Source organism: Canis lupus, chromosome 3 (genome assembly GCF_003254725.2).
Source record: "Canis lupus dingo isolate Sandy chromosome 3, ASM325472v2, whole genome shotgun sequence".
Taxonomy (NCBI): domain Eukaryota; kingdom Metazoa; phylum Chordata; class Mammalia; order Carnivora; family Canidae; genus Canis; species Canis lupus.
The window spans coordinates 54740508-54752979 of record NC_064245.1 but is presented as its reverse complement, the minus strand read 5'-3'; the positions used below and the strand labels follow the sequence as shown (position 1 = coordinate 54752979).

At 46.8% G+C, this 12472-nt stretch overlaps 1 protein-coding gene across 5 annotated transcripts in view; it reads left to right on the top strand.

Annotated features, from left to right (window-relative positions):
• The window catches only part of HOMER2 (homer scaffold protein 2), a 130874-nt gene that overhangs the window by 79704 nt on the left and 38698 nt on the right, over positions 1-12472 (top strand). The window lies entirely within an intron of this gene.

Genomic DNA, 12472 nt, shown 5'->3' with positions numbered 1-12472 from the left:
GGTCATGATCTCATGGGTTGTGGGACCGAGCCCCACATCAGGCTCCAAGCTCAGTGCAGAGTCTACTTCAGATTCTTTTTACCTCTCTCTCCTGCTCACATATACACAAACACTCTCTCTCTCTCAAATAAAATAAAATCTTTTTTCTTTTTTAAGATTTTTATTTATTCATGAGGGACAGAGAGAGAGAGAGAGAGAGAGAGAGAGGCAGAGACACAGGCAGAGGGAGAAGCAGGCTCCATGCAGAGAGCCCGGCGTGGGACTCGATCCTTGGTCTCCAGGATCATCAGGCCCTGGGCTGAAGGCGGCACTAAACCGCTGAGCCACCCGGGCTGCCCCAAATAAATGAAATCTTTTTTTTTTTTTTTAAATAAATGAAATCTTAACAAAAAAGCTGTACAATATGTTTGAAAGTGGAGGGGAAGAGATGCACCCGAATCCTGCCGCCTTAACACAGATCTTACTGTTGTGATCATGATGCTGGTATAATCATACACTCTGCCTTTTTTTTTTTTTTTCATTTAAACTTATTGTAAATGGAAAAAAAAATTTCCCTGTTACCATATTGTCTTTGTAACTAGCATTTTAATGCCTGTGTAGTAGTTCTACCAAGGCCTATAATGTTCTTAATCTCTCCCCTTATGGTCGCATATGTCAGTGGCTTCCGTTTTTTTTTTTTTTTTTTTACTGTATAGATAATGAGCATCTTTATACAACAAATACTCTCATTCATTCATCACATAACTAATTGCTTTCTTTGGGCTATTTCCTTAGGATAGATTCCTGGAAGGAATACTGTTGGTCGAGATATTAACTATTTATTCATGGCATATGGTGGATGTGACCAAATTGCTTTCCCAAGAGTCTGTTCTTCCAGCATGCATGAGAATGCCAGCGTATTGCACCCTTACCAGCACTGGCTGTTATATCTAATCTGGTTTTGGTGTTAATTATTCCTGGAAGTCAAATTTTTTTAAAAAGATTTTAGAGAATTTCTTGAAATAAAATTTTTTTCAGGTACTTGTATTATTCCACTGTCTTCCTTGATATTTTTGCCACATTGCTATGGGGGTAGAATAAAGAAGGATGTCAACAGAAGTATCACCAAGTTAACAAAAAAAAAGTTAGACTTGATGCTTTATAATTTCTTTTCTGTCTTTAATCTATGTTCATCCCACTGGACAGTTTACGATTTACATTATATGCTGTCACCAGGAATTCAGCGTATCTGTGTCACCTGACTGGCTCAGTCGGTGGAGCATGCAACTCTTGATCTTGGGATTGTGAGTTCAAGCCCCATTTTGGAGATAGTTTACTTTAGATAGATAAATAAACAAAGTCACTTATGAAAAAATAAAATGAAATTTAGTGTATCTGAAGCTGAATTCCCCGATTTTCCCTCTAAACCACCTCCCCAGTTTTTATTCCCAATCAATCTGGGCTAAAAAAAAAAAAAAAAGGAAAGAAAAAGCACAAATTCATCCTTTTTTTTTTTTAAGTTGGTCAAATGAGCTTGCTTTTGAAGTGCCTCACAGTTATGCCTAATATTTTGTTTTAAGGCCATAACTTGTCTTGAAAGTCTTTTTTTTATTGAAGTATAATTAACATATAGTAGTGTTATATTAGTTTTAGGTGTTATATTAGTTTCAGTGTTATATTAGTTTCCAACGTCTTGATTCAGCAACTCCATATATTACTCCTGCTTATCACGAGAAGTGTAGCCACCATCTGTCACCAAATATTTTTACAGTATTATTGACAACATCCCCTATGCTGTGCTTTTCATCCCTATGACTTATTTATTTTACAGCTGGAAGTTTGTACCTCTTAATTGCCCATATATATCTCATCCATTCCTCCTGCCTGCTTCCTGTCTGACAACCATTGGTTTTTCCCTTTTTTTGTTTGTTTTGTTTTCAGATTCCACATACGAGTGAAATCATATAGTGTTTGTCTTTGTCTGACTTCTTTCACTCAGCATAATACCCTCTAGGTCCATCCATGTTGTCACCAATGGTGAGATCTCATTCTTTCATATGCCTGAGTTATATTCCATTGTGCATATATGCCACATGCTCTTTATCCATCCATCTATGGATAGACACTTGGGTTGCTTCCCATACATATCTTGGCTATTGTAAATAATGCTCAGTAAACGTAGGGGTACATATCTTTTTGAATTAGTGTTTCTATTTTCTTTGGGTAAATACCCTGTAGTGGATTACTGGATTGTATGGTAATTTTATTTTTAATTTTTTGAGGAACTTCCATACTGTTTTCCACAGTGGCTGCACTAATTTACGTTCATACCAACAGTACATGAGGGTCCCCTTTTCTCATATCCTTGCCAACACCTGTTATTTCTTGGCTTTTTTCCCCCAAAGATTGATTGATTAGAGAGAGAGCATTCATGTGTGTGCATGCGAGTGGGGGTGGGGGGCAAAGGGAGAGAATCCCAAGCAGACTCTCCACTGAGCTTGGAGCCAGATGCAGGGCTTAATCCCACGACCCTGAGATCATGACCTGAGCTGAAATCAAGAGTGGGACGCTTAATGGACTGAACCACCCACACACCCCTCTTGTCTTTTTAAAGATTTTATTTAAAATCAGAGAGAGAAGGAGAGGGAGAAGCAGGCTCCCTGTGGAGAGCCTGAAATGGGACTCCATCCCAGGAGCCCAGGATCACACCCTGAGCCAAAGGCAGACCCTCAACCACCCAGGCATCCCTCTCTTTTTAATGCTAACCATTCTGACAGGTGTGATGTGCTATCTCACCATGGTTTTAATTTGCATTTTGCCCACTGAGGAGGGATGTTAAGCACCTTTTCACTGACTTGAAGTTCTTAGTAGTCTTGTGACCGGCCTCCCCCTCCTGCCTATAGTCTGTCCCCCCTCCTGGCTCTGCCTGTAGTCCACATCCTGAAGGGTGAGAAGCAGGGGATGGGGGTTGGGCAGTATAATGGGGCCTGATTGGAGGCTCCCTGCTCCTCTGGAGCCACAGAGCAGAAGGCACAGAGATGCCTCCATCAGAAGGTCCTCTGAGAAAGCTGTGAGAGCCTGTCGGTGCCTTCTGATCTCCTGACGAGGCTCCTTGTCCTAAGACAAAATTGCCCTTTGCGGCCGTGTTCTCTCAGCCTCATAGAAACTGCAGATGAGATTGGCTGGGCCCCGACGTCCTCTGTGACTTCCACCTAGTTGCCACAACCCTTCCCCCTACTCAAGAAGGGAGCCCCAAAGTTCTCACTTCACAGTTGAGATCAAGGACAGGCAGTTACCCGGCCACATTCACACTGCCAGTAGGCTTGGCAGGCTGGCACTGTGGCTAGTTCCTAGGACACCAGTTTCCTAGCGCTTGGGTTGGAGCAGGCCGTTCCCTGGCTGGTAGAGGAGCGTGTCCTGACATGGTGCCTTGCAGGCAGGGTGTCATCTTCTGTGTTCAGATGGCAATAGCTGGTCTGGCAAATATGTCTAAAGGGAGGCAGAGGCTGGTTTTCTCCTCTAAACAAGCAGGATAAGACATTGGCAGGATTCTGGTGAGTGCTGAGGAAGTGTGAACATGCCTGGGACTTGGTAGGTAGGCAGCTCATGTTTGCTGAGTGAATATTGGAAAGGTGCCTTTATTATTATTATTATTATTGTTACTGTTTTTCTTCTGGGAGATGTGGTGATACCACAGGTATCTCTGGGCTTGGACTGAAATCACGTACTTCTTCCAGGATGTTCTGACAGGGGTGGTGAATCCAACTGACCTGCTTCCTCTTATCTGTAGATGCTATCAGTTCATCTGCCCTCAAGCTGGGTTTGCACGTTTGTGAGTTGAGTTATTCAAGGTTATATTGGGCTTAAATACAGATAAAATGACTTTCTTTCTTTCTTTCTTTCTTTCTTTCTTTCTTCCTTTCTTCCTTTCTTCCTTTCTTCCTTTCTTCCTTTCTTCCTTTCTTCCTTTTCTTCCTTTCTTCCTTCTTCTTTCTTTCTTTTTTTTTTTTCAAAGATTTATTCATTTATGATAGACCGAGAGAGAGAGAGGCAGAGACACAGGCAGAGGGAGAAGCAGGCTCCATGCCAGGAGCCCGATGCGGGACTCAATCCCGGGACTCCAGGATCGTGCCCTATGCCAAAGGCAGGTGCCGAACCGCTGAGCCACCCAGGGATCCCCAATAAAATGACTTTCTTTGAGAAAGTGCTTTATTCCTATTAGCTGGACTTTTAATAATTTGTCATAGTGTCAGCCACTGTATCACGCCACTCTGCATAAAGACTGCGACAGTGTGGCAGGGTGTGAGCCAAGCAAGCCAGCTACGAGAGGTCAGATGGGTATGGGGTGGGGGTTGCTGACCCCCTCACCACAGAATAGAACCAATTCACAGTCAGTGTGTGGGGGACCCATTGAGTTATGGACTCACAGAGTGGGAACCTGGCAGTGGGGCACCCTGGAATTCAGAATTGGAGCCAAGGATCTTGTGCATCCCTCCTGGTATTCCTGAAATCTGCCCAGGATTCCCATTTTACTGTGGCGGCATAGGAGCTGTGACAGGTCCTAGCTGTACAAAAGGAGGTGCCCTGGGGGAGTAGGAGGGCCAGTGTGGTGGGGACATAGGAACTTTAGTCATTGAATCACCGGGACTGGTACTCAGGGCAGGGATGGGGGGGCAGATTTCCCGCCAGGAGAGCTGTAGCACGGGACACCAGATAGTGGTCATCACATTGTTTTAAACCTTTGATCCCAAATGTGGATCTGAACTGAGGTGGCCAATGGTCAGGCATTTTTAGCCTTTGGAACTATGTCTTGGCACATGGGTTGCAACTCTGACCTTGGGCAGGTCCAGAGCCTGGATCCTGCCCCTCTCTTTTGGCCTGGCCAAGTCAAGTGCATGACCTTGAATGTCGTCTTAATGCTGCTCAGCCAGCTATCCCTCCTGGGGCAGGAGGCCGTCATGGGCCGAGATGGGAAGCCCTGCTCTGCCCCTCCCAGATGAAGGAGTAGATAGGCTTCATGATAAGTTGCTGGTGTAGAAGGGATTTGGAGGTCACTGTGAGGAGAGGCCATAGCAGACTGAGCCGCTGAGTCAACTGCAGGCAGTCCACAGCACACAGGCTCCCCATAAAGGGAGAGGCACAGCCAGCAGCTCCGGCAGCTGTCGTCCCACACCAGGGCCCAGCAAGTTCCTAGGCCCTGTCCAAGCATTTGTCATGCTGTACTTGGGTAAAGATGCAGAAGGCCTGTCCTTCCCCTAAGAGCAGTTGGCGCTGTTCATCACAGAAGAAACCTGTGCCCAGACCTGTTCTTTCTTCTGAAACACTAGGCATTTTCTTCTTCCCCAGGAAAAGACTTCATGTCTCAGCCCCACCTACAACTAAAGGCAGGGCTGGGCAGGAATCCTGTGGTCATTGTCTCAGCATTGCTTGAACTTCAGGGGGGCTGTGTGGATCCTTTTCTGTGCATGGGGCACCAGGGCACTGCCCTCTCTGAGGGCTGGGGACTGGGCCCAGCTCACCTTTGGAGTTCTAGCAGAAAGCCAGACGGGGCTGCAGCACAGAGGCAGGTGACATAGTCAGTGGGTGACAAGGCCAGACCTGGCCACATCCTCTCCAGCCTGTGGCAGGTGCGCTGTGTCCACAGAACAGCGGGCATGGGTGGGGTCAGTGTCAGGAGGGAACCAGGACTGAAACCTCAGACTAACCCCACCCCGCCGTATGTGGACAGGTGAGAGCCATGTGAGGGCATCTCCCAGCTTTCTAGAGCACCTACCTAAGCCATTCTATCGCCACCAGCTAAATGCCAGCAGTCAGATGATTTGTGGTGAGTCTTTGGGCAGAACAGCCAACTCTACCATATATGAACATTCCCTTCCTTGAGCATTTATTAACTGAGCTGCCAGGGCACTTGGTTTCATTGTGCGATTGGCACTCTTTACAGACCCATCTCAGACCCACCTCTTTGGGTGGTAGTGCCTTGCCAGTGGGCGCGACTTGTTGGGAGCAGGTGTTTCTCCCCTGTGCTCTGGAAGGCTCTGCCGCCCTTGGGTCTGTTATTTATAGGATCACAGATTTATAGGATCCTCCCTCTTTGTGGGAAGAACCCTCCGAGGTCATCCATTCTACAAATACTTAGCAGCCCCATGGTGTAGCCAGGACCACCTGATCGTGACTGGGGGATGCAAGCATTTCAGACCCTGACTGGGTGTTTTCTTCTGGGAATGTGAAATTGTTCTTAAGAGCGCAGCCGGGTCCCTTCTTCCCGTCATTGTGGTTTCTTTTTTTGGATCAAATAGAGCACCTTATGTTAAGGGAACGAGCATATGGAAGGGTCTCGGCGCACAGTAGGTTTTCAATGGATATTTGGTTTCTTTTCTTCCCTCGTTATGGTTTAAAAGAAAAGGGGGAAAAAAGCATCTATTAATTGCTACTCTAGAAGTAGGCAGCATGTCTGTCAACTGCTGTCACTCAATCCCAGCCTCTTGTAGAAAACGTTTAGATCCTTCCAACTTCCATCTCCTGGGATCTGGGAATGGCTTTCCCTAGAGAGAAACCAGGGCTGTCTCCCATTTTGTATGCCACGCAGTGCCCTCTGGAGTCCAGAGCAAGGCTGGAGACTGGAGGGGCCAAGCTGTCGCTTCTTCTAAGTAACTCTTGCTGATTGTGTGCATTTTCTGAGAACTTGGTCCCAGCCATCCACAGGAGCTGGGGCTTTTATTAGGGAGGCTTTTTCATTTTTTTCTATGCAAGTGGCAGAAATAGGTCACAAAAGAGGAAAGGGGTGTGTATAGGAGACAGGAGCTCCCGTTGCAGCCTATTCCCCAGGATGCATTATGTGAAGCATCCTTCTGGGCTTCTGGCCTTCAGCTCCCCCTAGACTCACCATCATTGCCCCCCTCCCATGGAGGCACTGCTGACTCATCTGCAGCATTTACCACCCACAGAACACCCTCCATCTCATCACCCAGGACCTCATTAGTCTTGTTCTGTCTGGATTGTCCTCACTGCCCCCTGCACTCCTTCCCCTGCTCTTCCTTGGTGCTGCCTCTTCTCTTGTTCCTCTGTTACCTCCTGCTGGGGACACCCTCCGCTCCTGCCACCCCATAGTCTGCTAAGCCCTCCATGTCCCCTGGGGCCAGAACCTATAGGCCCAGCCCCCTCCTCTGTCCCCAACAAATTTTCCAGTGTCCCTGAGTGCAGGGCTCCCCACCTTGTATTTTCAGAAACCTCTGCTCACAGAGATTAGCCTCCCTGACAACTTTGTCATACTTACTACCAACTGTCTGTTACTAAAGTGAAAATTCCTGTACCTGCCCGCCCGGTTGAGGAATCTCCTTCAGAAGTCCCTTAATGGGCCTGTCTCTAATTATATGCCCCTCAAAAGGTTACCACTCTCTCGAAGTTTGTATTAAGTGATCCTTTAATTTTCTTTATGGTTTTGCCATCTGAGTGTATCCCTAAACCAGAGGTTGGCAAAATTTTTCTCTAAAGGGCCTTATGGTAATTTTTTTTTTAATGAACTGCACAGTCCTTGTTGAGCTATTCAGCGTTTCTCTTCAGGCAAGAAAACAGCTGTAGACTAATATATAAATGAATGGATGTGGATGTGTGCAATAAAAGTTTGTTTACAAAAACAGATAAGGCCACAGGCTGGATTTGGTTTGCGGGCTATAGTTTCTTGACTCTGGCCCTAAATAATACATGATTTAGTTTTGCCTATTTCGAACCTTATATAAATACAATCCCACTGGTGACCCATACTGTGTATCTCCTTTTGTGACTTCCTTTTTAATTTTTTTGCTTAATGTTGGATTCTCCCCTAGTTTTATTCAGGAATAATTGATATATATCACTGTACAAGCTTATGGCATACAGCATGATGGTTTGATTTATATACATTGTGAAATGAATTCCACAGTAGGTTCAGCTAACATCCATCATCTCCTATGGATTCCATGAAGAGAAAACAAGTTTTTCCTTGTGATGAGAACTCTTAGGATCTACTCTCTTGACTTTCCTGTGTAGCGCACGGCAGTGTTAGCTGTAGCCCTCGTGTTATATATTCCATCCTCAGTATTTATCTATCTTACAGCAGGAAGTTTGTACCTTGGGCCACCTGCCAGCATTGTGTTTAGGATTCATCCCTCTTGGGCAGCCCTGGTGGCTCAGCGGTTTAGCGTGGCCTACAGCCCAGGGAGTGATCCTGGAGAACCGGGATCGAGTCCCACGTCAGGCTCCCTGCATGGAGCCTGCTTCTCCCTCTGCCTTTGTCTCTGCCTCTCTCTCTCTCTCTCTCTCTCTCTCTCTCCCCCCTCTCTGTGTATTCTCATGAATAAATAAATAAAATATTAAAAAAAAAAAAAAGGATTCATCCCTCTTGATGCCTATAGCCTTGGTTCATTTTCACTGTGGGATAGTATTTTGTTAGATGAATAGACCAGTATATACATTCTGCTGGTGGTGGACATTTGTGTTTGCAAACACTGCCACTGAAAACGTTCTTGTTTATTTCTCCTGATACACCTGTGCAAAGATTTCTCTCGTGTGTGTACTTAGTGGTGGATTTGCTGGGTTGATAGGGAATGTGCATTTCTTACTTTATCAGGGAAAGCCACACTGTTTTTCAAAACGACTTTACCAATCTCTGAGGGTTCCCCTTGTCCCGTATCCTTGCCCCAATTGGTATCACCAGACCTATTGTGAGTTTGGTGAGTATATAATGCTGATGGCAGTGCACTTTCCATATTGCCAGTGAAATTGAGGTGGAACTTATGTCCATCAGGCTCCTGAGAGAGGGCTCCATTCATCGGCCCAGCGCTGAGCCCCTCTTGGGTGCCACGTCCTCTGCACACCCCAGGAGGTCTCTCCTACCCTACAGCTGCACCAGGCACTCCCACCGCAGACCCGAGCACACGGAACTTTTCATGGATATCCACCTTCTTTCACTCCCTCACACAGGCTGAGGAGCATGAAAGACTCTCATGAGAAACAGAAGTACAAGAGCAGGTAGCCAGAAATGATCTGGGCGCCTGAGAGGAACACACCCGGAAGGAGCTTGCCCTTGGAAGCCTCTGTCTGCCCAGGAGACTGGTCAGCACAGGATGAGCTTCCCATATTAGTGGGAAGTGCAGGATGGGGGCTTTGGGATTGGTCATGTTTGACAGCTTGATTGCTCTCACTGTCAGTCTTGCTGCTTCTGATAAGGTCAGTGCCCTGGATGTCCTGGGAGAATAGCCAGCTGCTTGTCTCTCTCATAGAAATGGGCTTACCAGTATGGCCTGGAAATGGTTTAGACCTGCCATATCCGGTGAATTTTAGCAACATAATAGGTAACATAGAAGTGAATGATGGCTTTCCTTCCCCTATCTTCCTCTGTTCTGAATTCAGAAAGTTCTGGAAGTCCCAGAGCCTTGGGTAAGCTGTCAGGAGACAACTGGGACATTGCACAGTACAGGGAACCAGCCTGATTGCAAGAGTGGCACATTGAGGGGAGAGGGCTTTCCTCTTTCTCCCTCCCGGCTGACTCCCAGCTTGGGGGATGCTCTAGGCCATGTTTGTTAAATGCCAGATACCTTGATGCTGGTGACAGAGTGAGGGTCACTGTGCTGAACCAGAAGTAGGGCAGTCCTGTGGCAGAGCAGGCCTGTCAGTAGGGAATGAGGGGACATTACCTCCCACTGTAATGTCCTTATGGAGAGTTCCTGGAGGAGCAGAAATTTGTGCTGTAAGAGTGAATGGACCTTCTGTTTGTCCTTGGTCTGTGGTGGTGAGTGCCCAGTGCAGGTGGGTGGGTAAGAGGAACACCTGAGGTGGGGGTGAGGAAGGGACCCAGGGGACGGGGGTGGTTTAATTTGGGGCAGGTGAATGGAGAGAATAAGGTGGGGGGGGCAGTTTCAGGAACTAAATTACAGGCTGGGTGTTCTGATACCTCCCCACTGACATACTTGAGCATGGGCAACAGAAGGGGAGGGATGAACTGGGCAGTTGGTTAGAGGTCTGGGATCTTTGCTCCAGGTGGGTACTGGGGGATCTGAGGAATATCTGCAGCTGATTGGAGCCAGCCCCTGGAAGTCCTGCTAATAAGCCAGATTGGTACCTCAAAGTAGTTTTGCTTCTTGGTATAAACAGCAACCCATGAAAGGTTGCATGCTTCCCACAGCAGAAAGTGTCATGTACTACTGAGACATGTAGTACATTACATCTCTTGGAACGTTCCCAGAGTCAGCACTTCCGCTTTTGAGTAAATTATCTACATGCCGGCAGGCAGCGGTCCTTCTGGTGGCCAAACACAGAACCCAGGTGATGACAATTGAAAGGCATCGGAGAGGGGTGCCTGGGTGGCTTAGTGGGTGAAACATCTGTACTAGGCTCCGGTCATGATCTCGGGGTTCTTGGGATTGAGCTTAGCAGGGAGTCTACTTCTCCCTCCGCCCCTTCCCCTGCTCATGCTGTTTCCCTCTCTCAAATAAATAAAATAGAGAGAGAAGAAGGGAAGGAAGGAGAAGGAAAGAAGAAAGAGAAAGGGAAGGAAGGAAAGAAAGACTGGCATGCATGCATCAGAAGACCATAGAAACACCATGGACATGAGGGACTGAAATTCCAGAGAGACAAGGACCACTCAGAGATGACAGTGACAGTGGGATTTGGCAGCTCTTTTCTGTGTTGGGCCTGGCTGCCAGCCAGGGCTGCTGGGGGAAGAAGGAAGCTGCTGAGCAGGCGGCCGTGCCCATGGCCAGAGGGGCAGCCCTGGAGGCTGGGGGACCTTCAGACCACACCTGGACTCTCCACAAGACAGTGGCTGACTTGCAGGTGCATGCCCATCTGAAGAGGTAGACTGGATGCTTCTGTAAGATTGAGTAAAATTTCCCTCCTATTTGCAGTGCTTAGAAAGCAAAGACCTGCCAAAGGGTCTGGTAAGAACAGCAAAGGCACGAAAATGCCAGAGGGCACAGGGAATTGATGCTGGGCATCCATGTGCCACCCTCTCTGGGGGGGGGGGAGGGGCACTCGCTGATGTGAAGAGGAGCTGGAAGCTGAAACTCCGTGCTTGGCCCCTGGGAAGAGACAGACCAGCAGAGATTTTGGAGCTCGAGTGACAGAATTGGGGATGAATGGCCCCAGACACATGGCCAGTTTCTCCTTCAGGGCTTGCCAAATTTGAAGGTTAAAATTTGGAAAGCGGGGATCCCTGGGTGGCGCAGCGGTTTGGCGCCTGCCTTTGGCCCGGGGCGCGATTCTGGAGACCCGGGATCGAATCCCACATCGGGCTCCCGGTGCATGGAGCCTGCTTCTCTCTCTGCCTGTGTCTCTGCCTCTCTCTCTCTCTCTCTGTGACTATCATAAATAAATAAAAATTTTAAAAAAAATTAAAAATAAAATAAAATAAAATAAAATAAAATTTGGAAAGCTATGGGGGTGCGCCTGGGTGGCTCAGTGGTTGAGTGTCTGCCTTCAGCTCAGGGAGTGATCCTGAGGTCCTGGGATCGAGTCCCACATCAGGCTCCCTGCAGGGAGCCTGCTTCTCCCTCTGCCTATGTCTCTGCCTCTCTCTGTGTCTCTCATGAATAAATAAATAAAATCTTATAAAAAATTTGGAAAGCTACAGAGCAAAGCTGAGGAACTCTGATAAATAGAACTGACTCTCCTAAAGTCTTTTGGGGAAGAGGACATAAAGACCTGTCAGGCTCGCAGTTGAAAGCCCTAGAAAACAGTGTGAAGCAGAGGTGAGCTGAGCCTTACCAGCTCTGACACTGGGCCCTGACCCAGCTCCATCCTTGAATGCACTAGGGATTTCCTGAATTCCCTACCTGCCCAAAGGACAAAGGGGAAAAGTTTCTTCTGTAGGTAGTAATGTCATATGGAACCCTCACAAGTTCTTTCATACCCATTTGCCACCATACAGTGAAAAATGACTAGACACCCAGAAAGACAAAACCAAATGCTTAGAGTCACGAGAAGCAAAACCCAGATGAGGAGAAGCAGATTCCAGCATAATCCAGACATTAGGGTCAGCATCAAGGATTTTTAAAGAGCTATGATTAATATATCCAAGTAAATAGAGAGGAAAATGGACAAAGTAGATGACAAGGAGGATAGCTCCCAAAGGCTTAGAATTTTTTTAAAGAATCAAAGGGACATTCTAGAACTAAATATATATATATAGAGAGAGAGATTAATATAATATATAATATACATAATACTATATATAATATAAATATAAATATAATTATATTAATAAATTATAATATATATGTATATATACACACAACGTCTAAAATTAGGAGTTCAGGGGCACCTGGGTGGCTCAGTCAGTAAAGCATCTGCCTTTGGCTCAGGTCATGATCCTGAGGTCCTGGGATCAAGTCCTGCATTGGGCTCCCTATTCAGCGGGGAGCCTGCTTCTCCTTCTCCCTCTACTGCTCTCCCCACTCATGCGTGCTCTCTCTCTCTCTCTGTCTCAAATACATAAATAAAATCTAAAAAAAAAAAAAGA